This window comes from Suricata suricatta, chromosome 16, assembly GCF_006229205.1.
Source record: "Suricata suricatta isolate VVHF042 chromosome 16, meerkat_22Aug2017_6uvM2_HiC, whole genome shotgun sequence".
In the NCBI taxonomy this organism is placed as follows: domain Eukaryota; kingdom Metazoa; phylum Chordata; class Mammalia; order Carnivora; family Herpestidae; genus Suricata; species Suricata suricatta.
In genome coordinates this window covers 40,429,091-40,451,005 of record NC_043715.1, presented here as the reverse complement: position 1 = coordinate 40,451,005, position 21,915 = coordinate 40,429,091, and the positions used below count along the sequence as shown (strand labels likewise).

The following is a 21,915-nucleotide window of genomic DNA, read 5'->3' as shown; positions in this document are numbered from 1 at the left end:
CTGGACATTTCCATCTTTGTTTTTAGTTTCATTTTTGTGGAAACATTTAATTGTATTTGATTCATTTTTTTGTTCTTTTACTTAGCATAAAGTAAAAAAACATTTTTTTGAATGTTAATTTATTTTTGAGAGAGAGACAGACAGACAGAGTGTGAGCAGGGGAGGGGCAGAGAAAGGGAGACATAGAATCCGAGGCAGGCTCCAGGCTCTGAGCGGTCAGCACAGAGCCTAATGCTGGGCTAGAACCCACGAACTGTGAGATCATGACCTGAGCCAAAGTTGGACACTTAACCGACTGAGCCATTCAGCGCCCTACTTAACATAAATTTATTGAGCACTTCCTTTGTGTTTAGGTGCTACACACTGGGGATACATAAGTTGTGAGGAGAAGACGGACATGATCATACCAACATTTAAAAAAGATGAAGTCTGGCTGCTCTGTGGACGATAGACTGTAGGAAAGCAAAACTAAAAGCAAGAAGAGGAGGTATGGGGTCTTCTAATAAGTCAGGCAAGAGATGATGGCGGCTTGCCAGGAGGGTAGCAAGAAGGAGAGAAGTGGCTAGATTCTGATTATGGTTTGAAGGAACAGCCAGCGTGATTTGGTGATGAGTTTTGGAGTGGGATGTGAAGAGTGGAGTCAGAGAACCTCCACGTTTCTGACTAGAGTCCCAGGAAAAATTGGTAGCTAACCAAAGGAAGACTGCAGGAGGAGCAGGTGTGTGTGTGGGTGGGGGGGGAGTAAGGAATTCGGTCTTGAATTTGTTAGGTTTCAGGTGCTTCTTATACATCAAAGTGGACAGAATGAGTAGGCCACCGAATACACAAGAGAGGGGAGAAGAGGTGAAATGAGAGCTATATATTTGAAGAATACTTGTATATAGATGGAATTCAAAGTCCTAAGATGAGAAACAGGGTAGCGGGAGAAAACAAAAAAAAATCCAAGGACTTGACCTACTGGGAACTTCAGTGTTAAGAGGTGTTGATAGTGGAGTAGGAAGGTTTTATTTGTTTTAGCCTAGTGTGTCATGAGTCCTCAACACATTTGAATTAGTATTTTTTACCCCTAATTATTTTATGCAAAAGTTTTTGATGCTGTTATAAGTGGTATTTTAAATAAGAAAAAACTTCCAATTGCCTGTTGTTAATATGTAGAAATACAATTGATTACTAAATGTTAAACTTGTATTCTGAGACCTTTCTGAAATTATGTATTCTAGTTTTTTTTTTGTAGATTCCTTAGGATTTTACATGCATAATTATGTTGATGATAAGTAAAGGCAACTTTACTTCCTTTCTAACTTGTACGTGTTCATTTAATTTCCTGGCCTTCTTGCACTGGCTAGGACCTCTAGGACAGTGTTGAATAGAAATGGTAAGTGGATATCCTTGCCTATTCCTGATTTTGGGAGGAATGTTAAGTTTTTTAACATTATGTAAGCTTTTTATAAAAGACCTCTATTAGACTGAGGAAATATCTTTGCGTTTCTAGTTTGCTGAAGCTGTTTTTTATGAATGGGTATTGAATTCTGTCAAATGCTTCTTCTGCATCTAATGAGATGATCATATTTTTTCCCCCTTTTATTCAATGAATAGAAGTGAATGTGGTGAATTACACGGACTAATTTTTGAAAGATAAGCTAACTTGCCTCCTTGAAAAACCCACTGGTTATGATTATTACCCTTTACACATATAGTGTTGAAATTGCTAAAAATTGTTGAAGATCTCTGCATCTACATTTATGAGAGATATTGGTCAGTAATGTTTTTGTCTGATTTTGGTTTAATAGTAATGCTGACCTCATAAAATGAATTTGGAAATTGCTTCTTCTAACTGTCTTCTGAAAGAGTTTGTGTAAGATTTCTTCCTTTAAAAAAATCTGGATTTTCAGGTTTTTTGCAAATAGTTTTAAAACACAGATTCAAGAGGTACCTGGGTGGCTTAGTCAGTTAAGCATCCAAATTTTGATTTTGGCGCAGGTCCTGATCTTACAATTTTTGAGTCTGAGCCTTATGTCACTCTGTGCTGACAGCACAAAGCCTGCTTGGGGTTTTCTCTTTCTCTCTCTCTCTCCTTCCACCCCTCTCCCACTTGCTCTGTCTCTCAAAAATAAGCAAATAAACATGAACATATAAAAAAACAGATTTAATTTCTTTAATAGGTAAAGGTCTATTCAGATTTTCTGCTTCTTTCTTTGATACTTTTGGTACTTTGCGTCTTTCAAAGAAATTGTTTTTTTGAAGTTGTCAAATGTATTGGTATAATCTTATTCATTATATTTCTTTATTATCTTTTTAATAACTTTAGGATCTGTAGCCATATCTCCTCTTTTATTCCTGATGTCGGTAATTTGTATTTTCTCTCTTTATTTCTTGATCAGCTTAGCTGGAGGCTTATCACTTTTATTAATCTTTTCAAAAAATTAGTTTTTTATTTCGTTGATTTTTTTCCTGTTGTTTGCTGTTTCATTGATTTCTGCTCTTATTTTTGTTATTTCCTTCCTTTTACTTACTTTGGATTTAATTTGTTCCTCTATTACTATTTCTAACTTCTTATGGTAAAAGCTTAGATAATTTATTTTAAGCCTTCTTTTCTGATATAAGCATTTTAAGTTAAAATATTTCCTTTAAGCACTGTTTTACTTTCATCTGACAAATTTCTGTATGTTATGTTTCATTATAATTCAGTTTGAAATATTTTCTAATGTCTCTTGTGATTTCTTGTTGGACTCATAGGTTTTTTAAAGTGTGTTCATTTCTAAATCTTTTGGAATTTTTCATATATTTTTAAAAAATTTTTGTTTTGATTAAGTTGTGGTCAGAGGATATATTCTGTACATTTTCCATCTTTTTACATTTATTGAGACTTGTTTTATGGCTAGCATGTAATCTATCTTGTTAATTTTCCATGTGCATTTGAAAAGAATGCATATTCGGTAGTTATTTGGTGTAGGGTATTACATATATCAATTAGTTAAAATTGGTTGAGAGCATTCAGATTTCTGTATCCTTATTAATTTTATCTATTTTATCAGTTACTGAGAGAGGAAGGTTTAAGCTTCTAACTGTAATTGGGGATTTGCTTGTTTCAGTCTGTCAGTTTTTCTATGTTATTTGAAATTCTCTTATTAGCGGCATATACTTGTTGAAAATTGTTTTGTCTTCTTGATGATTTTACTGTACTAGACTATAGTATATGACACCATCTCACATATAAGGTAAGATTTTTAAACTAACACTTCTACTTCTCACCCTCTACCCATTTTGGGACTATTTTTATGATTATATATTTTCTTTTTATATATTTTATATACTCCACAATATATTGTTGTTACTTTTGCTGTTAAAGGTCAAATAGCTTTTAAAGAAATTGAAAAGCAAGAAATTCTTTTATGTTTATTCAAATACTTACCATTTCTGATGACCTCCATTTTGTCTTACAACTTGAAGTTTTCATCTGCAATCATTTTCCTTCAGCTTGAAGAATGATTTTTCCTATTTCTCTGGCAACCAACTGTCTTAGCTTTTGTTTGAAAAAACGATTTGATTTGTCTTTTATTTTGAAAGATTTTTGTTTCTCCAAGATAGTGTGCACACATGTGCCCATGCGTGGGGGCAGGGAAGGAGGGAGGGAAGGAGAGAGGGTGAGGGAGAGAGAGAGAGAGAGAGAGAGAGAGAGAGAGAGAGAGAGAGAGAATCTCAAGCAGGCCTCATGCTGTCTGTGCAGAGCTCAATGTGGGGCTCAAACCCACAAACTGTGAGATCATGACCTGAGCCAAAACCAAGGGTCAGACACTTTACCGACTGAGCCTTCCAGGTGCTCCAAGATTTTTTCGGGTATTTTTAATGTCATTTTCTAGGTTGAAATTTTTTAAGCACTTTAAAAATGTCATTTGTTGTCTCTATGCTTAGCATTATTTCTGAAGACAGGTAGGTGATAATTCTTTTCTCTCTTGCTCTGTCTGTCTTGACTCTTTCTCTGAGGGCGCTTGGGATTTTCTCGTTGGCTTTCAGCAACTTGGGTATAAGAATTCTTTGTATTGTTTTCTTTGTGTTTTCCATACAACAGGTTTGTTGAGCTTGTATCTGTGGGTTTGGGGTTTCAGAAGATCTAGAAAACTTTCCACTATTACTTCAGTATTTTTTCTGCAACATTCTCCTTTCGAACCACTCATATGTCAAACAAAACATGTTGTAATGTCAGAGGCTGTGATAATTTTTCTTTTTATGTCTTTCCTGATTTCTCTGTGCTTCAGTTGGATAGTTTCTGCTCCTTTGTCTTTAAGTTTTCTGATCCTCTCTCCTGCAGTATCTGGTCTTTTCCTGACCTACGCAATGAACTTCCCCTTTCAGATACTGTATTTTTCATCTACACATGTTCCATGTGGTTCTTTTTATTTTTATTTAAAACATTTTTAATGTTTACTTATTTTTGAGAGAGAGAGAGTGAGCGAGCAGGGGAGGGGCAGAGAGAGAGAGAGAGAGGGAGACACAGAATCCAAAACAGGCTCCAGCCTCCAAGCTGTTAGCACAGAGCCTGACACAGGGCTTAAACTCTCAAACCACAAGATCATGACCTGAGCCTTTTTGTATGTATTTTGTTTATATATTCATAGATGTATGCCTTACAAATGCTTTACAGCATATGTGTTGTATTATGTAGATGTATTTAAATTTGTATGTTTGAAACAAACACACACACACACACACACACACACACACACACACAGAAACTTTGGTGGAAGGTAGAAACTCTCAAGAACCTGAAATGCCACTATAGTGGGTTGAATTGTGTTTCCCCAAAAGATATGTTTGTTACCTGCTACCTCTGAATATATTTGAAAAATAAGGTCTTAGAAGATGTAATCAAGTTAAGATGAGGATATCCTGATTAGGGTGGGCCCTGATCCAATGACTGGCGTCCCCATGAGAGGGAAATTTGGACACAGAGACACAGAGGGCGGATGCGCATATGAGGATGGGAGCAGGTCTGGAGTCCTGCTGCCGCCAGCCAAGGACCACTGAAGATGAGCAGCCGCCACCAGAAGCTGGATGGGCCCAAGAAGGACTCTTCTCTAGAGACATTGGTGGGAGGATGGCCCTGCTGACACCTTGAATTTGAACTTCTAGTCCCCAGAACTATAAGAAAATAAACTTTTGTTGGCTTAAGCTACCCAGTTTGTAGCACTTTGTCATAGGAGCCCTAGGATATTAACATAGCCAACTTATGTAAGTTCTTGGTGGCTATGCCAAACACATTCAAGTGCAGGTAACAAGTAGGCAAGAGGATACGGACCCATGGGATTTAGGGGACAGGTCGGGATATGTGATACACAGTGGTAACATCATATTTCTCCCTTAAAAAATTGGATTGTGTTTCTTATACATTTGTAGGAACACCTTATAAATTCTGGATAGCTCGGTTCATACTGTGTTCAAACCTGGATGTTGTGGATGTAAAAACACTCTCCCTCACAATCAGTATAGCAGAGAGTTACATGGCTTCCGAAGTCAAGATCCGTGGGTGTCAGAGCCACTGCCCATGTTCCAGCTGTATGATCTTAGCAAAATGACTAAGTCTTGGGGATGATTAAATGGGATAATCTGGTAAAGCACTTATTGGTTTCTGGTATATATTAAGTATTCAATATGTTAGCTATAATTAACATTTTTGTCATTTCTCTTGTAAATTTACATAAAAGTTTGGTAGATATGACTTTTATTAATTTCAATAAGTATTTTGTTAAACATTTATTTAAAAAGTTCAAACTATTGAATGAGTAGAATACAGGGACAATTTGCTTACAAAATAGTTGCTTCAAAATGGTGAAATTTAGGGGCACCTGGGTGGCTCAGTCGGTTAACTTTGGCTCAGGTCAATCTTGCGGTTCATGGGTTCAAGCCCCACATTGGGCTCTGTGCTGACAGCTCAGAGCCTGAAGCCTGCTTCCTATTCTATGTCCCCTTCTCTCTCTCTACCTGTCTTGTCCCCTGCTCGTGCTCTGTTTCTCTCTGTCTCTCAAAAATAAAGAAACATTAAAAAAATCTAAAAAATGGTGAAGTTTAGGAAAATATTTTTTTCTAATAAGTATTACAAACCTACAAATTCTGTCTCAGATTTCACAAATTAAAAACCCCATAGCTATTTGGGATTATAGATGTGTCCAGACTGAGATGTAGACCTTCTAACCTGTATTTATGTGAGAAAATGTCAATATCATTTCCCTTAAACATTATTTAAGATAACTTCTTTCAGGGTTTGTTCTTAACTCTGTAATATGTAGTATTACTTGTATTTAATTACTCTTTTGAATTTTTCTGCTGTGGTTGCATATGTAATTCTTATATGTTTAATCATCAAAACCACCTTCCCAAATTATTTTTTTAAGTCCTGTTAGGTAGGACAAGATGATCAATGTACAGACAGTTATTGTCAGCTTTTTTGTTAATGTTGCTATTTGGTATGCATAAAAATTGTCTCACATTTAAAAAATCTTCTATAATATGTGGTATATATTATACTCTGATTTTTATTTTTCCTACCAAAATTAATAGAAAACTTCCTGTGGAAAAAAAAATCTTTGGTTTATTTCCCAGAAACCACTTCCTTGCAGAAAGTCTTAAAATACTTTTTTTCCCAAAGAGAGTTGAATGTAGTTCCTGGAGAAAAAACTTCTCTGATATAAATTGGCTGAGAGAGCGTGCACTAACATTATTTGGTATTTTTCAGGGACAGTGGGAAAGGTGTCCACAATGTATTGCAGTAAAATCCTGTGGGATTTTGTGTTCAGATTTTTGCAGGCCAGAAACAAGTCCCTGAAGGTAGTGGTTCTTAATGTTTATGAAAGACTTCTTTTTCTTGTTGTGTTCTGTTAGTATGTATGGATGACTCAACACCAGAGGGCAGTATTTTATAGTAGTTGCCAAAATGTCCTCCTTGTGTAAATCTGATGGGTTAAAAAAGATGTCTTATATACGTTAATGTTTTCCCCTGTGTTGCATATAATGCACCTGGTCCTGGGAGTCATATTGAATCTAGACTTTCATAAACCACAGGCTTTTTTAAAAGAGCCATTTTGTTTTGTAGAGTTAAACCTCCCTGAGTAAATTTTCACTATAAGTGGCGGTGTTTCTAGGGGTCCTGGGAGTCTGGTTGGCTCGGATGAGTGGCTTTTGCATAGCATAACTGGGTCCCTGGCCCAGGCCCAGGGGAGGACCCTGCCCTGTTACAAAGCGCACAACAGACGCGTGTGCTGCTGGCGGACTTGGTTTGGCTTCAGAGGTGATCAAATTTGGTGAATTTCGTTCCAGAAGAGTATCCGGGTCTTACTGAGAAGAGAATGTGATTTTTTATCCAGAAGCTTTTATAAAATATATTTAATGTGCATTTACATGCACTCTGATGCCTTCTGCAGTTTAAAAACAATAATAATAGCAGTGAGGGCATTTCATCCAGCATTTGGTGGTCTATCTCTTCGATTGCCAGTTTCCATTCAATATAACTATATAGCGAACCTTTTCAGGAAAATATATTTATATTGACTAGGTAATTCCCATTGAAATCACCTTTAAAAAAGATTTCCCTGCTTGCTACACATCTATTGCATGCTCGTTATATAAAATAAATATGGCAAAAGAAGAAAGTAAAAAATACTTGTCATCTCACTTCGTAAATCTTTTGTTATATTTATTCTGCTTTTTAAAAATTTTTTCTTTTTTATGTGTTTATTTTTTTATGTGTTTATTTTTTTATGTGTTTATGTTTTTAAAGTTCATTTATTTTTGAGAGAGAGTGAGAGAGAGACAGAGAGAGAGAGATCAAGTGGGGAGGGGCAGAGAGAGAGGGGGATAGAGGATTCCAAGTGGGCTCCGTGCTGATAGCAGAAAGCCCTACACGGGGCTTGAACTCACAGACTCACAAACTGCGAGATCATGACCTGAGCCGAAGTTGGATGCTTAACTGACTGAGCCATCCAGGTGTCCCCAATATTTTTCTTTAAAAAAAATATATTTGAAACATACTATATGTGCTATTTTATATTTTGTGTTTTCTACATAGCAATATAATGAGCATCTTGTCACACTATGAAACATCATTTTTAAGGATTATTTGGTATTTTATAGGTATGAATGTATACAGTTCATTTAATCAGTTTACCTCCTATCAGTTTACCCAGAGTCTGGGTTATCCGTGCTCTTGCCTACTGTGGTTATTATTATTATTTTTCAAAACGCCCCTCACTGGTAACCTCCTGCATCACCCAGCAGATGCATATTGACTCCTGACTGCATCCCAGGTGTCATCCTCAGGGTGTGGGATGATTAATCCTTGATCTCAAGAAACTTACATCCTACTGGCAGAGACAAACTTAAGTAATACATGTAAGAAATGAGTAAGTCATTTATTATTTTATAAAGCAATAAATGCTATCCAAAAAAACCTTGGAGCAGGTTAAGGGGGCAGGAGTGAAGAGGGCATATAGTTCGCTTACAGTAGTCAAGGTACACTTAATTGAGAAAGTGACATCATAAGACTTGATGGAAGTGACACATATTTTAATTTGTCCTTTTATTGTTACTAAGGCTAAGCACTCTTTTATATGTTTACTCTTATGTGCATTATCTGTTTAGATCCTATGCCCATTTGTTTTCTGATTGGGATGTTAGGTTTTTTTGTTTTGATTTTTAATTAATTTATTTTTTAATTTAATTTAATTTTTTTAATTTTTTTTCCATAATATTTGATTGTCAAATTGTTTTCCATACAACACCCAGTGCTCTTCCCCTTAAGTGCCCTCCACCATCACCACCACCTCTTTTCCCCCCTCCCCCTTCCCCCTCAACCCTCAGTTCATTCTCAGCATTCAATAGTCTCTCAAGTTTTGCATTAATTTTTAAAATTTGTTTATTTTGAGAGAGAGAGAGAGGGACAGAGAGAGAGAGAGAAAGCAAGTGGGAGAGGGGCAGAAAGAGAGGGACAGAGAGCCCCAAGCAGGGTCAGAGCTGTCAGTGCAGTGCCTGATGTAGGGCCTGGTCTCACGGACTGTTGAGTCGGGTCCCTTTTGTTTTGGTTTTTTAAAAAACGTTTCATCTGGAAATTATTTCACACATACAGAAAAGCTGCAATTCCAAGTCTAGTTTTGAGCACGTGTATGCACTTCACCCAGCTTCCATATTCCTATCATCCTGCCTATTTTTATGATTAATTCTGTATATGTCTATTTTTCTTCCACTAGAACCATTTGAGAGGAAAGTTGCATACAGCATGACCCTTTACCACTAAATACTTTTGTGTATTTTACCTAAAAATAAGAATGTTCTTGTCCATTACCACAATTTAGTGCAAGTATCAACTGCACTAAATTTGCATAATACTTTGCAAAGTATTATTATTCAATATTGTGATTTTCTCACTTGACCCAATAATATCCTTTCTAACACTGTTTTTCCTCCATCCACAATCCCATCTAGATCAGATACTGCATTTAGTTGTCCTGTTGCTTTAGCCTCCTTTAATCTGGAACATTCCCATAGCTTTTGTATTTTATGACTTTGACATTTTAAAAGAATATTGTTTTTGTCTGTTCAGGCTTCTATAACAAAATAACACAGACCAGTAGCTTATAAACAATAGAAATTTATTTCTCGCAGCCTGGAGGCCGGCAATCCAAGGCCAGGGTGCCAGAATGGTTGGGTTCTGGTGAAGTCCTTCTTTTTTTTTAATTAAAAAATTTTTTTAATGTTTATTTATTTTTGAGAGAGAGACAGAGTGCCATCAGGGGAGGAGCAGAGCGAGAGGAAGACACAGAATCTGAAGCAGGCTCCAGGCTCTGAGCTGTCAGCACGCACAGAGCCCGATGCCGGGCTGGAACCCACAAACCGTGAGATCATGACCTGAGCCGAAGTCAGATGCTTAACCGACTGAGCCACCCAGGCGCCCTGAAGGCTTTGTTATGTGTTGCAGACCACATTCTTCCTCACTGTGTCCACCTGTGGTGGGAGGGAGCTTTGTCAGCCCTCGTTTATACGGGCACTAATGGTTTTCATGATGGCTCTGCCTTCATGACCCATTTAGCTCCCAAGGACCCTACCTGCTAACACCATCACCTTGGAGGTTAATTTTCCAGCATAGGAATTTTGGGGGGGACACAAACATTGAGATAATAGCAAGTGTCATTTTTAAAATTAGAATGTTCCTCATCTTGGGTGTCTCTGATGTGTCTTCACGACTGGAATAGAAAATGAATCCTTGGCTGGGGTACCACAGTAGGTGTCCTGAGCATATCCATCTGGAGGCGGTCAATATATATCTGTCCCAAAATAGAGATGTGAATTCTGATCATTTAATCAAGCCATTGTCTTATTTCTCCACTAGAAAGCAACTATTTTTTACTTTAAAACTAATAAGCCATCTCTGAAGAGACACTGTAAGACTATGCTCATGTCCTGCTCCTTATCAAAATGTGCCCCAAAGTGCAGCATCCATTGGTGGTCATTGCCTAACCCATCTCTACTCTGGTTGCAACATGAATTTCCAACTGTAGCATTCCCACCGTGTTTTTTAGTTGGTACTCAGCCACTGACCATAAGCAAGAATCCTCCCTTCTTCCTTGTCTCTCTCTATCCCTCATTCAACTCTCTTTATCTATCTCTCTATCTCTCTATCATCATCATTTATCTTCATCTATCATCTATCAATTTATCGATCTATCTAACCATCTATCCTCCATCTATTATCCACATATACTCATGGATTTCTATTTTTCAATAGTTTATAATTCACTTTCTTTTATTATTTCAGTGCTCAGATTGTTCCAGATTTGGGATTGTGGTAGCTCCTGTGTCTTTCTAAGCTATTATCATTTTGGGGAAATGTTTCCTTACTTTCCGATCTAACAAGATATTCCGGGTTCATCATAGATCTTCCCGATCCTAGAATTCATTCCTTTCTCCAAGGATTCATGATTCTTTTTAACATGAAATGGTGTTAGTGGCCAAAATCTGTACACTGTATATGTGCATTGCTACTGGGGGTTTGGCTTTCAGACCCTTTCTTGAACATTGCTGGAAGTATGTGGATGTGTTGCACATATACATGCACATATGTTTTTTATCTGATGTTTAAGAGTTCTTTTTAAAATTTTTAACATTTATTCATTTTTTGAGAGACAGAGAGAGACAAGAGTGTAAGTAGGGGAGGGACAGAGAGCTAGGGAGACACAGAATCTGAAGAAGGCTTCAGGCTCTGAGCTGTTAGCACAGAGCCCGACATGGGGCTTGAACTCATGGATGGACTGTGAGATCATCACCTCAATTGAAGTCTAATGCTCAACTGACTGAGCCACCGAGGCGCCCCTAAGAGTTCTTTATGTATATTAGGGAATATGTTAGAATTTCACATATATTGAAAGTAACTTCCTGGCTTAGAATTTGTACTATAAAAAATTTTTTTTATGATATTTTGAAGTTTTGCTATATATTTTTTTTAATTCATGGTTTTGCTCTTAGCTTTAATCTGAGATTCTACAAATATTCACATATTTTGTCATTTCATTCAAAAAATTTAAACCTGTGATTCATTCTTACATGTAGTATAACATAACTAATATCTTTCCCTGAATATTTAGCAGGGTGCATTTATAGCATTTATTAAGTATTTTATGCTATTACGTTTATTGGTAATGTCACTTTTATCATATTTGTCATACCATATATCATATTTAGTAATGTCACATATATCATATGGTTTGCTTTTAGATTTAAAACATTTTTTAAAATGTTTATTTATTTTCGAGAGAGAGAGATAGGCAGACAGAGTATAAGCAGAGGAGGAGCAGAGAGAAGGAGACACAGAATCCGAAGCAGGCCTCAGGCTCTGAGCTGTCAGCACAGAGCCCAACACGGGGTTCAAACTCAAGAACTGTGAGATGATGACCTCAGTCAAAGTCAGATGCATAACCAACTGAGCCACCCAGGCGCCCATGTTTTTAGATTTTTTTAAGTTTGTGTATTTTGAGAGAGAGAGAGTGCACACACAAGTGTGTGTAAATGGGGGAGGGGCAGAGAGACAGAAAGAGGGAGAGAATCTCCAGGTGTTAGCACAGAGCCTAAAGCTGGGCTTGCTCTCACGAACCATATGATCATGACCTGAGCTGGGGCTTAACTGACTGACCCACCCAGGTGCCCCTGTTTTTCAGACTTTTATAAACTGTCTTCCACTGATCTGTTTGTATTGTGCCATGAGTGTACTGTGTTAAATTTTCTAGCTTTACAGCATTGTATTGTCTGCAAAGCAAAAGTCACACTCACTCCTTTTTGTCATTGAGCCATTGTACTTGCCACGCGCCAGGCTTTGATCTAGACCCCGGTAATAGGGTGCCGGGCACTGTGTTTGCTCTCTCACCTGTCTTAGAGAAGCATGCTGGCATACAGGGGCCCTCACAACCCTGCCTGGGCAGTGGTACAATACGGAGGGGCAGAGTGCTAGGGGATGCGCCCACCCGCCTTCCCGCCTTCACGTCTGGACGCCGTGCCTTCCCTCCTACGACTGCACATGGACCTTCTGCGCCTGTGCGGGACCCGCCCTCCGCTGTGCGCCGGATCCTTACCCCTCTCACTAGCTCAAGGCCTCATGGCCGCAATTCACTCCGTTCTTTTGTTTCCTAATGGATGAGTCCCATATGTGAGGGAAATCTTTTCCTCACTGCCTGTTCTCTTCCAACTACCACCCATTTCTCTGCCTACCTTTATAGCACAACTCTGCATTACCAATACTCCAGTTCTCCTCCTGTTCCTTCACGAAGCCACCCTAGTCCTGTTCATGTCACCACTCCACCAAAAGGCCCACGCGAGGTTACCTGTGACCTCCATGTTGCTAAATCCACTGGTCGGTTCACATCATCATACTGCTTGACTTACCAAAGGCGTCTGATGTGGCCGGCTGCCTCCCGGATACCCCGTCTTTGCTGGCTTTGGGGACTCTACTCTCTTGTTTTCTTTCTGTCTTATTGGCCGCTACTTCAGAGTCCTTTGCTGTTTTCTCTTTATTTCCCCATCTCTAGATGCTGGAGTGACCCCGGAATTAGACCTTAGACCTGTTTTTTTTCTCTGCCTGCTCTCATCCCTTTGGTAATCATATCCAGTCTCAAGGTTTCAAATATCAGCTCTATAATGAAAACTCTAAATTTAAATCCCCAGATCAGACTTCTCCTCTGAGTTCCAGAATTACATATCTGCTTTCTTCTTTACATCTAACTTACTACCAGCTAACATACCCCATTATTTAATTTTTTAATTCTGTTTGTGTATTTGCTTATTTCCCACTAGCCTGTGGGTTCCGTAGGGTAGAGATTTTTTTAGTCTGTTTATTCAAGGTTGTTAATAAAGCTCCTGGAACAGTACGTAGTGTATAGCAATTGTTCAATAAATATTTGTTGAATGAATGAATGTCCAAAACATTCAAATTGATTATTTTCTGAAGTTTCTCCAATTCTTATAATGGAGACTTCAAAATCTTTTGTTTCAAAAGGGGTAATCCCTTTTATTGTTAAGCTAGTGATTTTTTAATTCTCTGATAATTTTTTGGTTCACCTTCATAGAGGGAACAATGTTTGGCCAATGCTTAAATAATAATAGGTTTGATCCATTATTGCATTATGGTGCCCGTTTCAAATATTTCATGTCTGGTGAGAGGAGAAGAGAATAGTTTGATTTGCTGGGAGTTATTTTTCCAGAGTTACAACTGCCTGTGTAGAGTAGAAAGAGAACTCTCCTGTAAGCGGCCAGGGCAGGACCTCCGGGTGCTGCTCAAGTGTTGTTGTTGTTGTTGTTGTTGTTGCTGTGGAAGCAGCAGCAGGAATAACAAAAGTGAGGTCAGTAACAACCGTTAGCACTTACTGAGTGCTGCGCTGAGTGCCAAGCAGAGGACTAAGGCTTGATATACATTCTCTCACTTAAACCTCATGAATTACCTCACGAGCCACGTCCTATAATGATTCCACCTGTAGAGCAGAGCTGAGACTTGGATAAATCAGGTCACGCAGTGGCCAGCCTCCAACGGTGCCCAAGGACCTCCGCCTCCTGGTGGTTATACCCTTGGGCAGTTCCCTCTCACCTATCAGTCCCCGGGGCTGACCCATGGGACCAATACCATCCAGCAGAAGTGAGGGCATGTTTTTTCCAAGACGAGGTAATAAAAGACCTGGGCTTCTTTCTTGTGCACTGTCTTGCTCTCTTTCAATCTCCGATCATTTGTTCTGGGGAAAGTGTTCTGAGGACACTCTGGCAGCCCATTGAAGAACACCGCCCAACAGCCAGTGAGGAGCAGAGACCAGCCAACAGCCACAGGAATGAGCTTGGGAATGGGTTCTCCAGCCCCATTCGAAACTTCAGATGTAGCCCTGTCTCGTAGCTTATGACAACCTTGTGAGAGATCCTGAGCTGAGACCACCCAGCTGAGCTGTGTCCGGATTCCTGCACTTCAGAAATTTTTTGAGATAAAGAATGATAATTATTTTAAGCTGCTAAGTGTTGGCCTAATGTGTTATGCAGCAGCAGATGAGCCACATGGGTACATTGCTCAGGAACATCCTGTTGATAAGCGGGGGAGCTAACACTGCCTCTTGGGTCTGTCAGGTTTCAGAGCGAGTTCTTCGCCATGGGGCCCAATGTCATGGCCATAGTCACAGTAGCCAGCCCTCCCGTGGTGGGTCCATGTGAACTGCAGTGGAGTCTTGGGGTTTGCTGTGGCCTGTGGGGCTGGGAACAGAGCTGGTGACTTCCTTCCCTCAATCTCAGTAGGGATTCAGCTTTTATCTATTTTAAGTTCTCTAAATTATGATTGTTTTTTTAATGTTTTATTTTATTTTTGAGAGAGAGAGAGAGAGACAGCATGAGCAGGGGAGGGTGGGAAAGACAGAGACACACACAGAATTCAAAGACAGGCTCCAGGCTCTGAGCTAGCTGTCAGCACAGAGCCAGACGTGGGGCCTGAACCCATGAACTGTGAGATCATGACCTGAGCTGAAGTAGGACACTTAACAGACTGAACCACCCAGGTGCCCCTATATTGTTTTTTTTAACTTTTATTTTATTTATATTTATTCAAGTATAATTAACATGCAGTGTTATTACAGCCTCAGGTGCACAGTGTAATGACTCAGCAATTCTATACATTACTCAGTGCTCATCAAGACAAATGTACTTTAAAAAAAAATTTTTTTTTAAATTTATTTATTTTTGAGAGACAGAGAGTGAACAAGGGAGGGGCAGAGAGAGAAAGAGACAGAATCTGAAGCAGGCTCCAGGATCTGAGCTGTCAGCACAGAGCCTGACGCAGGGCTCGAACCTGCAAACTGTGCTATCATGACCTGAGCCAAAGTCGGATGCTCAACCGACTTTGCCACCCAGGTGCCCCAACAAATGTACTTTTAATTCCCTTTGCCTCTGTGTCCCCTCAACCACCTCCCCCTTGGCAGCCACCGGTTTGTTCTCTGTAATCTGAGTCTGGTTTTTTGTCTTTTCCTCCTTCTTTCTTTGTTTTGTTTTTTAAATTCCACATAGGAGTGAAATCATATGGTATTTGTCTTTCTCCAACTGACTTATACCATCTGGGTCTATTCGTGTTGCAAGGGCAAGATCTGATTCTTTTCCTTTATGACTGAGTAATATTTCATGGTGTTCATATTTCATGTAATATTACACATATGTGCATATATGTAATATTTCATGGTATGTACTTCATGGTATGTACATCATTATATAGATATCACTTCTTCTTTGTCCATTCACCTATTGATGGACACCATTTCCATAACTTGGCTATTGTAAATAATACTGTAAAAAACATAGGAGTCCCTATATGGTCAACAGACACATGAAACGATGCTTAACATCACTTATCATCAAGGAAATGCAAATCAAAACCATAATGAGATATCACTCTGTTCTTCTCAGACTGGCTAAAATAGAAAACACAAGAAATAACAAATATCGTAGAGGATGTGGAGAAAAAATAACCCTTGTGCACTGTTGGTGGGAATGCAAGCTGGTGCTGCCACTGTGGAAGACAGTATGGAGGTTCCTCAAAAAATTAAAAATAGACCTACCGTATGATCCAGTAATTTCATTACTGGGTATTTGCCCAAAGAAAATGGAAACAACTAATTTGAAAAGATACATGTAACCCTGAATTACGTCAATAAACATTTCTAGAGAGCACATTTAAGGTAGTGGTGTGACCTCCAAAGTAAACTGGATGCCTAAATTTTCTTTTTAGACGGGGAGTTGGTAAACTTTTTCATAAAGGGCCACACGGTGAATATTTTAGGCTTTGTAGGTACAGTAGAGTTTTAAAAAATGCTGTCTTGTCGAGTTTTGAGGCCTTGAGTCGGAACTGGTGGATTCTTCTTCTTGAGCAGCTCTTCGAGTCCATGCCCCTGACTACAGACCTCACTGGCTCTCATACACTGGGCCGCTGTATCCCCACCCAGGGCCAGATCGTTGGCAGCCAAGGACAGCTCCAATACCCCAGAGCCCCTGAAATGGTTCAGATTAGCCAATCTTAAGCCTGCCTACCCTGCCTTATCCTTTCCTTTCCATGGAAACCATGATAACAGTGCTTGACTGTGGTTTCCCTCATACTTCTGCTTTGAGGTTGATCCTGGTGCTTCCCCCGGGGGCCTGAGTGGCCCTGCGAGGTGTGCCCTCCCAGCCCCTCAGAACTGTGAGTATCCCAATTGTAAAACTCTTTCCAGTTTCTCTTTTGAGCTGCACCTGACCTTGCCATACCTCACCCGAAGCAATATGGTTAAAAGAGCTACTCAAGTCTATCAGTGTAGTGTCAAAAGGATGAGTGAGGGTGATTGTGTTCTAATAAAACTTTATTTCTGGAAAAATAGGTGGTAGGCCATGTTTGGCTGTTGGGCTGACCTCTTCGTTAGAACATCCTCACAGGTTTTGATTTTTCTAATCAATTTAATATATTTCAGGTAAGTAGTAAATCTCTCTAAGCTGTCAGTAGTTGACTTTGAAAGCCCTTGCAAAAGCTTGAAAGGAACTTTGTGTTCTGTGAACGACTTCAGTTCTGATGCCTGTGTGTGTTGTAGTCCATTATTACAGTGTTATACTTAATATGATTTTAGAAGCACAGTAATAAAGGGGTGCCTGGGTGGCTCAGTCAGTTAAACATCCAGCTCTTGATTTTAGCTTGGGTCTTGCTCTCAGGGTTATGAGTTCAGGCCCCACAATGGAGTCTTAAAGAAAAAAAAAAAGGACAGTAATAGAAATGTAACTGCCCCAGTAAAAGCTGGCTGCTGTGCCCAACGCTTTATATTCATTGTCACTATTCGTTCTCTTTTTACAGATGCTATTTTTCTTCATTTTACAGATGATAAAACTGAGGCTTAGAGAAGCCCAAGGAAACACTTCCACCAAGCGGTAGAGATGGCAGTCAATTCAGGTAGTCCGACTAAAAAAAATCCTGTTTTTAACCCTGCTATGCAATTACATTTCAGAGGTTCCCTTATCTCCTTTAAAGAACGTGAAAGCCATTAAAAAAATGTCTAATGGCTTCAATAATGATTATTTAATACATTATTTCTTTGATTAAATAACTTTTAATTTTAGGTATCCCCAAAAGGATAGACATCCTTTTTTCATAATTGGATGCTGTACAAAGTGACGGGATTGATCCTTGCATTTGTTCTAGTTCATAATAGAATATATTAGTTTAGTTGGAATTGTTAATTTTCCCTGGGGGAGGATCAAGTGCCCAGGGCGTTGATTGATAAGTCAATAAATCTTTAGTGAGTCTGGTAACTCAGCTGTCACACATATGTCAACCTTTTCTCTGGAGCATAGATTTCACCCAGGGACACGTGTGTTTATTCCCTTCCATTGTTTTCTCCCTCAAAATTGTATCATACTAAGGTGTTTAAACAAATCCCTAAGATTTCAAGCTTTTCCCCTTCTTTAAAAACAAAAACCCAGCCCTAAGAATCCTGCTTTTTTCAGATATTTTAAGGAAAGAATCAGTTGTTTGCATATTTGCATCGCAACCTCTAACCTCTCCTGAGGACACAAGGCTGTCTGACGATTAAGCCCCAGGCGCGGCGCCGGGACTGCGGACCCAGCCTCTGAATGCTGACTAGGTTTCTGCGCACTCCCAGCGTGAGGCAAGAACGTGTTTGTAGCTGGGAGGCAAACAGAACACCCGAAGCCGGAGCAAGGATTTTGAAAAATAGTCGTCTTATGTATAAATTTATTTTGCTGTTAGTGTTTTCTTTCTTTGCCCGTTTCATTATTCCTTATTTCCAGTTTCTTTTAAAATAGATGAGTTTTGTTTGATATTCTCCTGACCAAAGTTTTGGTCACTTGTTGTTGAATGAATGCTACAGTCTTGATTTTTAAATGTTCTTTGTTTCTTTGTCATTTAAATACCAAGCCGTTGATGGGTGGCCGACCCCCGCCCGTGGTAGAGAAAGCCTGGTGCTTTCCACACAAGATGCCCGCGTGGCCTTCTCTCTATGCAAATGAGGGCCCAGCTGGCAACACCGGAGGTACTGGAGGGCGACACCTTAGGTTTGTAGCACACATAGTAACAGCACAGCTTTGGGCTGTGGATTTATTTCTCTTACAGTTTAAGTTATTATTGTGCTATATTTAGGTTAAAAGAAACCTAACACAACTAAATGTGTTCTCTTAGCTGGCTCTTTATTCTTTTTTTTTTTTTAATTTTTTTAATGTTTTATTTTTGATACAGAGAGAGACAGAGCATGAGAGGGGGAGGGGCAGAGAGAGAAGGAGACACAGAACCGGAAGCAGGCTCCAGGCTCCAGGCTCTGAGCTAGCTGTCAGCACAGAGCCTGATGTGGGGCTCGAACCCAGGAACATGAGATCTGACCTGAGCCGAAGTCGGAGGCCCAACCGACTGAGCCACCCAGGCGCCCCTGGCTCCTTATTCTTTTAGCAAAAGAGCATATTTTGAAGAGTGTGAATTATATTTGGGTAGGAAACCAAACTAATTTGATGAATTGGCACATTGTCATTAAGTCTCGCCGGTGGTAATTTACGGAGAACCTCCTTTTTGCCAGGCACGGGAGGTGGGGAGGGTGAGGCGGCCTCCAAAGTGAGGCCAAATCCAGCCTCTGCCCACAGGAGCTTGAGATACGAGATGGAATAAAGAGAATGTCCGAGAATTTACCCATCAGCGGAGAGCCCTGTCTGAGGGACTGATGGCATTTCAACAACGAGCTGCAGTTACCTGGTTGTAAGTACGGGGGAGGGAGGGGGGGAGGGGCACGATCACACGAGAGGCGAGAGGGAGGAAGAGGGAAAAAGACATGGTGTGTGTGTGTCTGTCTCTGTGGGGAATCATTAGCTATTCACTTAAGCTGGCACACGTGTAGCGGAGCAGTGGGAGATGGTTTTCTAAAAATAATTTAAACTTAAGTCTCATAGTTTTTTAGGTCTTTAGGAGAATATCAATGTATATTTTCCTTTCATATGCAGTAAAATTAGATTCTTGTCTGTAGGGATGATGGTTAAATTTATTATAAAGTTAATGCCAAATCCATTGTTAGCTATTTTGTAAATCATAATGTGACGGACACATAATGAGCTCTATGTTGTAATTCTTAAAAATAGTTACAGTAATGCTGCCCTCTAGGTCAGTGTCACAGTGCAGTGAAATTCCAGCACATAGCCTGTGCTTTCCAAATCTCTTTATTAATGACTTGCCGGTGCGTTTAAGCTGGGAGCTGATCCCTAGTCTAGGCCAAATGTCAGGATTAGCAGCAAGTAGTTTTAACTCTATCGTGGGTTTTGAGAGGTGGTTTTGATGTTCTGTTTGAATGAGCTAAACGATTTCACCTATGGAGCAAGAAATGGATCAGGTGAAACTGCCTTTCTACTAAAAATATTCTGCTAATTGGGACTTTTTTGTTGTATCATGTTATTAGAAAATACAACAAATCACACTGCATACTCTTTTTATCTTTGTATGTTTTTGGGTGAGAATCTAGTATTACTTTGAACATATGCTTTGTAAACATTCTACTGTGCTGACATGTGGGGCCAGAGAAATAAATTGAATGAGAGAGAGGTTTCAAAAACAAATGGGTTAAAATAGGCTGTTTGTGGGGCGTCTGGGTGGCTTAGTTGGTTAAATGTCTGGCTCTTGGTTTTGGCTCAGGTCATCATCTCTCATTTCGTAGGTGTAAGCCCTTCATTGGTCTCCTGGCTGGCAGTGTGGAGCCTGCTTAGGATTCTCTCCCTTCCACTCTCTCTACCCCTCCCCCACTTGTTCTCTCTGTGTCTCTCGAAATGAGTAAGCTAAAAAATATGCTGTTTGTAAATGAAATAGATAAGGATTTGAAGATAGCACATTGTTGGCTTGCAACTGACCAACATTATCTAGTAGTGTTCCTGAAATTATCAGTACCAGAACTGGGGCACATCTCTAGAATCCATCATGGTGGCTTAGTATACAAGTTAACCACCTGGGAAGTTTAAAGAGAAGCTTCTCAGCTCTGAACGGAACATTTTGGTTCCATAACCCTGTGATGGGGCCCATAAATGTGTATTTTTAAACCCCTGTCCCGGGTGACTGAGAAATGCTTGCTGCAACATAGGTGCTTGATAAAAACCTGTGTGCAGCATTGAAGACCCGCTCAGTGAACGCGTGTAGAGCTGGGATTCACAGTGGTGGGAAGCTGTGTCAGGCGGTGGCGCAACCTGGCCCAGTGCAGTAAGCCAAAACCAAGGATGTCAACGCTTTTGGGTTTTCTAAGTATAGATCATCTATAGTTAATGACAGTTTCCTTACTCTCTCTGCTCACCCCCATCCCACATTTTCATGCCTTTCTCTGCTGGCTAGAGTATAGTAATGAGCAGAAGTGGCAACGGGAGACACCAGTGAATTATTTTTCTTTTCTTTCCGTTCTAGTGAGATGTAATTGACATATATCACCGTGTAAGTTTCAGATATAGAGCATAGTGATTTGACTTCTGTATATTTTGAAATGATTATCAAAATAAGTCTAGGTAGCATATATAATCTCATATAGGTACTATAGAAAGAGAGCAAAAAAAAGAAAAAACAGATTTTTTTTCCCTCTTGTGCTGAGGACTCAGGATTTACTCTCTGAACAACTTTCATGTACGGTAGTGTTAGCTGTGGTTATCACGTGCTATGCCTCCCATTCCCAGGACACATTTATCTTATAACTAGAAGTTTGTACCTTTTGACCATCTTCCTCCAGTTCTTCTCTGTCCCTGCTCTCACCACTGGTAGCCACAAACCTGATTATTCTTTTTCTATGAGTTTTTTTGTTTTTTTTTTTTAAGTTTCCACATATAAGTGAGATCACATGTATCTGTCTTTCTCTGTCTGGCTTATTTCACTTAGCATAATGCCCTCAAGTTCCCATTCATGTTGTCAAAAATGGCAAGATTTCATTCTTTTTAATGGCTGAGTGTGTATCTATTTCTATTGTGTGTATACAAGACATCTTTATCCATTCATCCACTGGTGGACACTTAGGTTGTTTCCATATCTTGGCTATCGTAAATAATGCTGCTATGAACATGGGGATACAAACCTCTTTTTGAGTTAAGCGTTTTCATTTCCTTCGGATACATTCCTGGAAATGGAAAGAATTGCTGGATTATATGGTAGTCAATATATATATGTACATATGCATATATATATATATATGTATATATATATATAAATTTTTTTGGAGAGAGAGAGTGTGAGCAGGTGAGAGGAGCAGAGAGAGAGTTTTAAAAACATTTATTTATTTATTTATTTACTTTGAGAGAAAGCAAATGGGAAAAGGGCAGACAAGGAGAGAGAGAGAATCCCAAGCAGGCTCTGCACTGTAAGTGCAAAATTGGACGTAGGGATCAATCCCA

General features: G+C 39.5%; 1 protein-coding gene across 1 annotated transcript in view; it reads left to right on the top strand.

Annotated features, from left to right (window-relative positions):
• LOC115280323 overlaps positions 1 to 21,915 on the top strand; it is a 214,548-nt gene that overhangs the window by 45,815 nt on the left and 146,818 nt on the right. Inside the window, exons 2-4 of the mRNA XM_029925145.1 lie at positions 17,387 to 17,458; positions 18,013 to 18,579; positions 19,156 to 19,267. The gene's annotated coding sequence lies outside the window, so the exon portion shown is untranslated. The remainder of the gene's footprint in view (positions 1 to 17,386; positions 17,459 to 18,012; positions 18,580 to 19,155; positions 19,268 to 21,915) is intronic.